Below are 11,273 nucleotides of genomic sequence, written 5' to 3'. Positions count from 1 at the left end.
AAAAACATAAACCATGTTCCGCGGATTCATAATTCCTTATCTATATTTGACACTTATTTTATTTTTTATTTTTATCTTTACTTACTTTTCATTTATCCATTTTTTAATGAGTTTAATAGTTTTGTTTTTTAAATGTCAAAACATCTCTCATTTCGCGCTCGCTTACAAGACTTTTGCGTAAACGAACAGATTCCAGTAAAATTTCTACAAACTAACGAGTAAACGAACACTTCTATCGCTCGTAAAACACATGCATATGTAATATAATAATTGCTATGTCCTACCTTGTCTTCCATGGTAGAAGAATATAGGTAGATGCATCAACGCTTGCGAACATTGATATGTCAAAATTTTAAAATTGTTTTGTCAAAAATAAGTAGATTTTTAAATATATTCTTTTACATAATGCATTTCCCAACAATTTTTACAAATTTTAATAATTTTTCATTCAAATTTTCAATTCCAAAATCGGTTTGACAGTTCATTGTCCCAGCAGCTGTGTCGAAGCGACTATGTTATGTGTGCATATGCTCGGCATACGATTAGGCCATCCGACTGTCACAGAGACTCCCAGGGCTAGGGATCTCAACCCGCCAATCGAATCCAACACACTAACATTGAAAGGGGACTTTACTACAATTGCTCTACTCTACGATATACAAAATAGGAGTCATCATACAGGGATCTCGGTGGATCGATCCCACACTCGCCCACCCTACCTGGATCCAGTATTTCCATTTCTTGCGTTTCTCTGAATCCCCTTGAGCCACACGCTTCGAATCACACACTTACTTCATACCACCTTCCCCCCAAGTTATACAAATTTAGCAACACATATTAGTATCTACTGTTTACAAAAGAATCATTTTTAATTTTATTAAAAAAAATAAGTTAGCTTTAAATATTTTCTTAATTTTTTTCTCTACTATTTTTTTTCTTACACTAAAATTGACAAACTGTATGGTATAAAAAAAAACAAATTAAGAATAATACCGGGCTTTCTTAAATCTATGGCTTTAATTACTCGGTAGAAACCAATATATTATCCTTTGCCTTGCTTTTCCCGCGCAATATTCACGCGTCTATACGAAATTACTAGCCACCTAAAAGAGCTCTCTTAACCGGCCTAATTGCCGCTAAAATTCCACGGCCTAAACTATCAGATCGAATCACAAGGACTCAAGATAATTTTACTGTAACACCTCCTAGCCTTTGAAAATAAACGCGGTATTTTTCCCTTACAAACTGATTATTACTTAAATCCTAAGAACTATAACCTATCTTATTACTAAATCTTTATACTGAATATTATATTTTTTTTTTCTCGAAATTTATGATTATTAACTCTTTTTTTTTTCTTTTCTTTTAGTTCCAAAAAAGGAGACAGCAAATTTTATGGACGTCACATATATATAAATATATCAAGGACAACACAACGGTAAGACACCTTTTACCTGAGCAGTGATGTATAACGTTATTGATTAATTCTTCTTATCTCTTCTTCCAGTTTACGCTTCTTTCCGGAGGAAACAGATTTTGAACGCCAGACAAACCCTCAAATGAAGCTGGACTTGTTGACTGGTCCTTTTACAATGCCGGCGTTCTGGGCGGGATCAATAACAGGCACAGCAAAAAGCTCAAAGTTGCAGCTGGCCAGTTTACAATTCAAATCTCCACACCCTCAATGTAACTTTTTTTGGCTTTTTTTTTCCTGTGGACAACTTGCCACTACCTTGCGTTACCAAAAAGAAAAGGCAATTTCCCGCCGTTGTGCTGACCAAAACCGGACAATTTTCGGTGCTTCCAAAAAAGCTTGATACACCACCGGAATATTCACAATAAAAAAAATCGCAACACACAAATTAAATTTTTCCACTTCTGCACTGCTCTCTTGCTAAGTTTCACCGGTAACGTCTTATTCTTCTTTGGCTTTTCTTATGCTCGCAGCCTTTTATACCCCTCTTCTCAGTGAATCCCGCCAGACGCTCATTTTCCACGAAACACCATTTTCCTGAGCCATTTTCAATTTTCATTCCTTTTTCTTTTCAACTGTCAATAGCCATTTTTTATTCTATTGTGAATTCTCATTTCAGCTCACCCCGGAGTAGTAGTAGGTTCCCACCTACTCAGCAATCATAGGGCTGCCTAGTCACTTCTTAGCCTGAGTCACCCTGTCATTCACTACCTTTATAATACTCTTTAACTCAACCCTGTTCGAGCCTAATTTCGTACGTAGCGAACCCTATCAAACCATTTCCGGCATTTTGATCCCATCGCCACCCAGACTACACACCCCGCAGAAATTACAAGCAAATTGAAATCTCGAAGCATCCTCACCATCCTCACTAAAAACCCAAGAAAACTGAGCAAATCCATTTGAGGACCAATTATGGGATGCACTACCAACAGAATTGGGATAATTTCTGCGGTGGTTGTGGACAGGTTTTGCCAAAAAACCCGGCCCCATATATTTGTTGCCTTTTTGCGCCGAATGTGAACGGCCTGCAACAAAACTTCAACTTCGGCCACAAAATCGAGGACGGAGGTGATGTGCACGGCCGCATTACTCATTTACGTGGGGACATCCCACTCCCTGAAGGTCTCATGCCGGGCATAAGCTCCGAACAGCAGGCTGGTCAAAGCCCTCCCCCTCATGCTGGTAAATATCCCCCATCGAAATAGAACCACATAAATTAATTTATTTTTCTAATCTGTCCATCAGATCTGTGAAACATGTCTTGCTAGTTCGCCTGATAATTCTCGATCCGACACCCTGAAAATATCGTGTCACTACCAAACATCGATCGAGTTCCGAGTCCGGGAAACTCGCTGGTAATTCCCCTATAGCAGGTCAACATTTGGGAAGATCAAAAACGCTCATAAATTTTACAATACGCATTCGGTTATTTATAAAATCCCGCATTCAGTATTTCTACTAAGACAAGTTCAGAGGAACGGATGGGATTTATCGGCCCACTCCTTTGGGACCTTCACTACAAAAAGGTAAACATCCGGAACAACCCAATAATTCTACCAACCCAAGACCTTGTGTGGAGTTGGAATATATTTGTCCTCTCTGGCGGATCCACACTGGTAACACCCAACAGCTCTAAATGAAAAATTCTCCGATTTCATCAAAATTTCACACATTCTTCTTGGTTATGGATATAATCTTCAAAGTTGGAATCTATACGTACTTTGATACACAAATAATTTGATCAAATTATTGAAATCATGGTACAATAAAAAAGTAAGGTAGATCTGAAAGCTGATTACAATTTTTTTCCCAAGTGTGCCCGACTTCTGTCATTATTGTGTATTATTTGTTTTGAAAATAAAAAAAAATATTTTCAAGGTCAATGTTTGGAAAAACGAACACTGCGTGGCCGGCGTTCAAAATATTACCCTGTTTTGTCCTGGAATTGAAGGAATAAACAGTTTGGATCACATTTTTGAAAAAAAATCCGTGCGTTCAATAACGCATTCAAAAAATAACAACAATTATCAAAACATTTTGTCGCATACAATTTTGAAGTATTTTGACAGAAAGCGGGCATAGCCCTAGGAATGTATTTCGGTACTTTTTTGTTTGTTTTGAACATTTAATAACTTTCATTCCTTAATAGGTGGTGAAACATTTTGCATGCGGAAATATTTGTGCCTATGCCTGTCTTGTCGTCGTGGTTGCCGAAGAACGGATTTTGTATGCGGTATTTGCTGATGTGATTGATAGGTAAACAAATACCATAATCGTGGTGTCTACGTGATTGTCTGGTAGAATGTAGTTTTATGTATGTTCGCTTTTTATGTATGGGAATCTTTCATTAATTTATGCCGGAATAAACCAGATTGTGCTATTTTTATCGCCACCGGGTGTGTTTGAGTAAAAATTTTTTTTTTTTTTCAAATTTGTATGTCGCGTAGAATATTTTGTAAAAGAAATTAGACAGCTGTGATAAACGTGAAACTAGAGTCTGATTACTTTGAATTACCCAATTAGGGGAACAGATCAGCTGATATTTTTGAACCTTAATACGAATGAATTCAGTACGAAGGTGATTTTACTATCGTATTTAGTTTCATCAGACACATTTTCTATGTTTTGTTTTGATTCATTCGATTTTGAATTAAACAATTGCTGATAAATGTGATATAGAATTGGTACCAAATGTGAAATAGTTTTTGAAAGTTATTTTAGAATTCTTTTTATAAAAATTGAATTGGGAAAGGGGATTGAACAGACTTTCTTTTCCACTTATCTTTTAAGATCTTTTGCATGACAGATTCCAATCGCCTTTCCATTTAGATCTTCGAGAGAATACATATTATTTCCTATGGGCTTTACTATACGACACTTCGTAAATTTCCGGGCAAACTTAGCATTAAAATTTTTCCCAAAATCGCTAAGAACATAGTTTCTTTTATATACCTCTTGCCCCGGAGAGAAAATAATCGTACGAGCCCTTGCGTTATACCTTTTTGCGCTTTGTTGATAAGCCTGATGCATATTCTGTCTAATTTTATTTCGGATTAGTTCCATCTTGTCGTTACGATCTAAATGTATAATTTCATGGTCCGCCAATGAGTGGAGCTTCCGAGCTAATTTATAATCTGAACCATGGGTATACATACTATGACCAAACAGCGCGAAAAATGGCGTTACACCAGTTGCAGTATGAATCGATGTTCTTAAGGCGCACTCTATGTCTGTTAGATACAGGTCCCAATCTCTGTGGTCATTTTCTAGATATGCCCTAATCGCCGCCAATACTGATTGATTGACTCTCTCAGATGCATTAGACTGCGGAGCATATGGAGCTGTTTGGATATGATTGATTCCATATGTTTCAATCATGTCTTTGAAAGTTTTAGATACGAACTGTGCCCCATTGTCGGAATGTATCGTCTCGGGTACGCCAAACTTACGAAATATATCCTCAACCATAAATTTTACCACATTGGAAGCTGTTGCCTCTTTCATTGCCTTAAGAAATGTAAATTTGCTAAAGTGGTCCACCACTATAAATATAAAGGCGTTGCCACTTTTAGACCGGGGGTATTTCCCGAGGAAGTCAACGTAGAGTTTCTGGAAGGGAAGATTTGTCACGACTTCATTTCCGATCTGAGGCTGAGTATTTTCATTGGTAGGCTTTGTCTCTTTGCAAACAGTACATTTAGACACATATTGCCTAACCTGGGATACCATTAGAGGCCAGTAATATTTTTCTCTTAAACGAAAAATGGTTTTTGATATGCCTCCGTGAGCTGACGTCGTTCTATCATGGGCTTGCTCTATTAAAGAATGGGTCAAAGACTCTGGGACCCACAATTTCCACTGAAACTCTTGTGTTTCTGGGTTATAGGACTTGTGATCTCTTTTAAATACCATATTGTCGACAATCTTTAGATCGGGGAGATTCTCCTTTTTATTTGCAATAATTTCTCTAAGCTGTTTGTACGAATCACTTTCAAACTCGGTGGTCTCGAATTCAAAAACCCGATTCATGTCTATTTCGTCGGCATTGGGTAGGCGGGATAGCATATCGGCGACAACATTTTCCTTTCCTTTTCGGTGCTCGATTTTGAAGTTAAATCCCTGAAGTTGCAATGACCAGCGAGCTAAACGACCACTGAGGTCCTTTAGACTCATCAGCCATTGTAAACTAGCGTGATCTGTTATCACGGTGAATTCCATTAGCTCCACGTAAGGACGGAAAGTTTTGATAGCCATCACCGCCGCCAAGCATTCCTTCTCTGTCACGCTATAATTTCTCTGACACTTATTGAGCTTTTTCGAATAGAAAGCGATCGGATGCTCATGTCCTTCGGCATTCAGCTGAAATAGAACAGCGCCGATGCCATATTCCGAAGCATCACATTGAATAAAAAAGGGTTTGGAAAAATCTGCGTGGCGTAACACCGGTGCGGAAGTTAAGGCCCTCTTTAAGTTTTCAAATGCCTCCTTTGCCTTGTCCGTAATTACGAATTTGGGCGATTTCTTCAGGGTATCAGTAAGGGGAGCTGAAAGTGACGCGAAGTCTTTAATAAATCTTCGGTACCATCCTGCTGTACCCAGAAAACTTCTCACTTCCCTAGCACTTTTGGGAATTCTAATTTTTCGAATTGCTTCTACTTTTTCGGGGTCAGTACGCAACATGCCTTCTCCAATAATAAATCCCAAATATCTCAACTGACGAAAACAAAATTTTGACTTGGTTAACCCGATTGTTAAATTCGCTCGGTCAAGGCAATCGGCTACTTCATTCAATAGACGAAGATGCTCGTCGAAATCACTTGAAATAATCAACAGGTCGTCCAGGTACACAAAGACATTCTCCTTGAGTCGTTGGGGAATGACTTTGTCCATCAGTCGACATAACCTTTGTGCAGCATTACACAATCCAAACGGCATCACACGGAATTGATACAATGGACGGCCTGGGACCGTAAAAGCGGTGTACGGCTTGCTTTCTTCGTCTAATTCGATTTGCCAGAACGCATATTTAAGATCCACGCTGCTAATGTAATGAGTTTCATCAATGCGACTTAGTATTCCTTCAATGTTTTGCAGGGGATATGCGTCCTTGACCGTGAGCTTATTTAACTTTCGAGCATCCAGACAGAAACGATTTTTTCCGGGCTTTCGTACGATAGTTGTACGATTGCTCCAAGGGCTTTCACTTTCCTCAATAACATTAAGTGCTAACATATTATCGACTTCTTGGTACGTGATAGCTTGAACCGCTGGAGACATTGGATAGTGGCGGTCTTTAACCGGTTCCGCACCTTCCACGAGCTTAATCGAATGCTTTTCTAAACTAGTACAACCTAGCCCATTTTCTTCAAAGGTCTTGAATTTTTTTACTATGCATTTTAATCGATTCTCTTGATCATTTGTTAACTCGTGAGGGTTGAGTTTGTAGTCGGGACCCGTAGCAGTCATATCCCTGAAAACTTTTTCTATATTAATTTCAGCAGCTCCTATCACATCAGGGGCTAATTCGAATGTTCGCCAGAAGTCTATTCCAAGATATAGTTCTTGTTCCAATTGAGGACATAGATACAGTGTCATAAATTTTTCCTGCTCTTGGTATTTTATGATGGCTTTAATTTTCCCTAAAACATTATACTGTGTACCTCCGGCGGTGGTTACCCTGCTGGACATTGGTATAATTGGAATGCCAAGTTCTTCTATTATCTCTCGGCAATTTTTCCCTAACATAGTAACCGAAGCGCCGGTGTCTAGGAGCCCATTCATGATTTTTCCTTGCATACTGATTTCCGAGAAAACTCTGGGATCTGAGGCAATACCAGTCACTCTCGAAATAGTTTCTATCAAATATCTTCGCTGCTCACGCCACTTCTTGGATTTTTGTCTCAATTCAATAATTTTTTTCGGGATTACAGTAAACTCTGAGTTAAAAATTCTCTCCTTGACCTTAGCATAATTTCTTTGGCGATCTTCTAATGGAATGTAATGCCTCTGACCTGCAGAAAAATTTTTCGATTCTACACTACTCTTATCTCTAAATATATTATCGTTGTTTTTTATTAAAATTCGGACGTTTTTGGGTGCTAATTCTTCCGATTCACAGGGTTCTCTGACGGGTGTGTTTCCCCTGTTACTTCCACACCCCTTCGGGAGTTTCCCTGTTGACAGACAGGACACTTTGGGGTTACTGTGTCCGGCTTCCCACACCTATAGCAGAACAATTTCCGGACTTCTACTGGACAGTCCATAAAAACATGCCCCTTTTCTCGACAGTTCCAGCAGATCATTGGGACTCTAATTTGGCTTTGTATCCGGATAGCTGACAGCTCTTCACCAATATTCTCCTCCGGTACTTCTACAGGCTTTTCATAAATTTCATCATATATTTCATTTACTTGGCGGATAGGTCGCTGGGGGAACGTTACAGCTCTATTTTCGCGCCTAGGGAAATTTCTCTCGGCTTCAATACATTCTATTCGTAGCTGTTCAACCGACGAAATGGTCATCTGATATACATGTCGTTTTATATCTTCACGTATATTTCCCCTTAGGATCTTAATCATTTCGTACTCGTAAATAGGTTGAAGTAATCTAGATCGCAAAATTCCCATCTCGTGAAAATAACTATTGATGCTTTCATTTGGCCTTTGTTTCCTTTCTAACAAATCCCTGAGTATGTCGAATTTGGATTGTGGGGTTTGATACTGGCTTATCAGCGCTTCTTTAAGACCCACCCAATCGGTGTAAACATTACTTTGTCTATGCAGCCAATACCATTCTCTGGCTTGACCAGAAACCAGAAAGGCGAAATCCCTCAACACTTCAGACCATGGAATATTATATTGAGCCTGCATGATCTCTAACCGCTTAATAAAATCCATAACTCTTAAGCCTTTCGGGTCACCACTGAAATTTAAACCAAGTTTATCAACTCGTATTCCTAGTGGTTCCACTCTAAACGTATTCGTTATCGGGCCAGTAAATTGATCTGATAATGGAGTTTGACTAGCACTCGGAAATTGGATAATTGGTGGCATATTCCTATTTACTGCGTCATTATTATTGTTTGACGTCGGATTAGCATTACTATTTGTAATAGAATTAGAGGCTACCGTAGCCGTTGGGGGTACAATTAATTGTTTACGCACAGTGTCGGATAGTTCTCTCATGCCTTTTGATAAAGAATCTATCATTTTCTTCACATCAGATATTTCTGTTTCGACCATTTTTTTAACTTTATCTTCCAATGACTTCTGGACAGACGCTGCTTCATCTTGTACTAGTCCATGTAAGTCGGAAGTAGTTGGACCATTATTATTCAAATTATCACTCACTGTTGGCACATGATTGGTGTTCTGATCTCTTCGCATTATCGTGTCTGCTAGATCGATAAATTGCAAAGCACTCATATTCCTATCCTCATTCGCCATTTCGTCCGACCCTATTCGTCTTTGCTTGCTCTGCTCTGGAAAATAAGTCGATCGGTTTAGGTCAAAATTTTCGGGTCTGCCTCTCTTATTTCTTTTACTATTGCGGGTATTGTAGATCATGACCTATACCCAAAATTTATCTTCTCATTTGTTATCAATTGAATCTCGGAAGAAACCTTTTCTTGTAAGTAAGTTTTAAATTCAGTTAACCTTTTTTTCAAATATGAAACATCGGCAAAACAAATACTTTTTATAAATACATTCGATTACAATTACACATACAAATTTTCAAATTTGACAATTACAACATAGATCTACGGGGGAAGTGTAATTTTCAGAAGCAGTGTGTGTGTGGTTTTTTTTTATTTATTTATTTTTTTATTATTATTATTATTTTTTTTTAATAATTTTAGTGCCCTTTATGAGGTGTATGACTCTTCCCTTAGACATTCTTATTCTTCTAATAAATTATAGTGCTTTGTTAACTTCGGACCCCTGACATATCTATTACATTTCATAAATGAAAGCTCAGGGTTTTTATATGCAATACTAAGATTTTTGCATCTCTCAGATCAAAATCGCTATTGCTGCTACTCGATGTACTTATTCCTGTCTATAATTTATTTGGGTTATTTCACAAAATCAAATTTTAACAGTAGGATTCTCAATACAAATTGTTTTATTCCAGCTCGGAATTACAAGCTATTGATTACACCCTACTTAGAACAGTGGAGAAAACGTTCCCATAATATATTTGATATAGTAATATCGCACTTCGTAACCCATCTCTCTAAAGTTCGGATGCATACTAATATCACAGAATATTATTTGTCAAAAACATTTTCTTTTGTCTATTTAAAATCTACTAGCATTCTATGGCTGTGTGCGTCGATGTTACTGCACAGAGTTACTAACCTAATATCACAGTTTAACACGGCCATGTTTGAGTCGCCATTTTTGACAGTGGTATCAGGTACAATAAAGCTTTATTTTAGAATCTTGGGCGCCATCTCTGTTATGTGTGCATATGCTCGGCATACGATTAGGCCATCCGACTGTCACAGAGACTCCCAGGGCTAGGGATCTCAACCCGCCAATCGAATCCAACACACTAACATTGAAAGGGGACTTTACTACAATTGCTCTACTCTACGATATACAAAATAGGAGTCATCATACAGGGATCTCGGTGGATCGATCCCACACTCGCCCACCCTACCTGGATCCAGTATTTCCATTTCTTGCGTTTCTCTGAATCCCCTTGAGCCACACGCTTCGAATCACACACTTACTTCATACCACCTTCCCCCCAAGTTATACAAATTTAGCAACACATATTAGTATCTACTGTTTACAAAAGAATCATTTTTAATTTTATTAAAAAAAATAAGTTAGCTTTAAATATTTTCTTAATTTTTTTCTCTACTATTTTTTTTCTTACACTAAAATTGACAAACTGTATGGTATAAAAAAAAACAAATTAAGAATAATACCGGGCTTTCTTAAATCTATGGCTTTAATTACTCGGTAGAAACCAATATATTATCCTTTGCCTTGCTTTTCCCGCGCAATATTCACGCGTCTATACGAAATTACTAGCCACCTAAAAGAGCTCTCTTAACCGGCCTAATTGCCGCTAAAATTCCACGGCCTAAACTATCAGATCGAATCACAAGGACTCAAGATAATTTTACTGTAACACCTCCTAGCCTTTGAAAATAAACGCGGTATTTTTCCCTTACAAACTGATTATTACTTAAATCCTAAGAACTATAACCTATCTTATTACTAAATCTTTATACTGAATATTATATTTTTTTTTTCTCGAAATTTATGATTATTAACTCTTTTTTTTTCTTTTCTTTTAGTTCCAAAAAAGGAGACAGCAAATTTTATGGACGTCACATATATATAAATATATCAAGGACAACACAACGGTAAGACACCTTTTACCTGAGCAGTGATGTATAACGTTATTGATTAATTCTTCTTATCTCTTCTTCCAGTTTACGCTTCTTTCCGGAGGAAACAGATTTTGAACGCCAGACAAACCCTCAAATGAAGCTGGACTTGTTGACTGGTCCTTTTACAATGCCGGCGTTCTGGGCGGGATCAATAACAGGCACAGCAAAAAGCTCAAAGTTGCAGCTGGCCAGTTTACAATTCAAATCTCCACACCCTCAATGTAACTTTTTTTGGCTTTTTTTTTCCTGTGGACAACTTGCCACTACCTTGCGTTACCAAAAAGAAAAGGCAATTTCCCGCCGTTGTGCTGACCAAAACCGGACAATTTTCGGTGCTTCCAAAAAAGCTTGATACACCACCGGAATATTCACAATAAAAAAAATCGC

General features: G+C 37.9%; 1 long non-coding RNA gene across 1 annotated transcript; it reads left to right on the top strand.

Annotated features, from left to right (window-relative positions):
* Positions 1-2,235: 2,235 nt before the first annotated feature.
* On the top strand, positions 2,236-3,869 carry LOC131806599 (uncharacterized). The gene is made up of 3 exons (XR_009344103.1): positions 2,236-2,659; positions 2,723-3,255; positions 3,627-3,869. It is a non-coding gene; the product is annotated as an uncharacterized LOC131806599 (long non-coding RNA).
* Positions 3,870-11,273: the final 7,404 nt, after the last annotated feature.

This window comes from Musca domestica, unplaced genomic scaffold (assembly GCF_030504385.1).
Source record: "Musca domestica strain aabys unplaced genomic scaffold, Musca_domestica.polishedcontigs.V.1.1 8, whole genome shotgun sequence".
NCBI classification, from domain to species: Eukaryota; Metazoa; Arthropoda; class Insecta; order Diptera; family Muscidae; genus Musca; species Musca domestica.
This window is presented reverse-complemented; position numbering and strand designations above follow the sequence as displayed.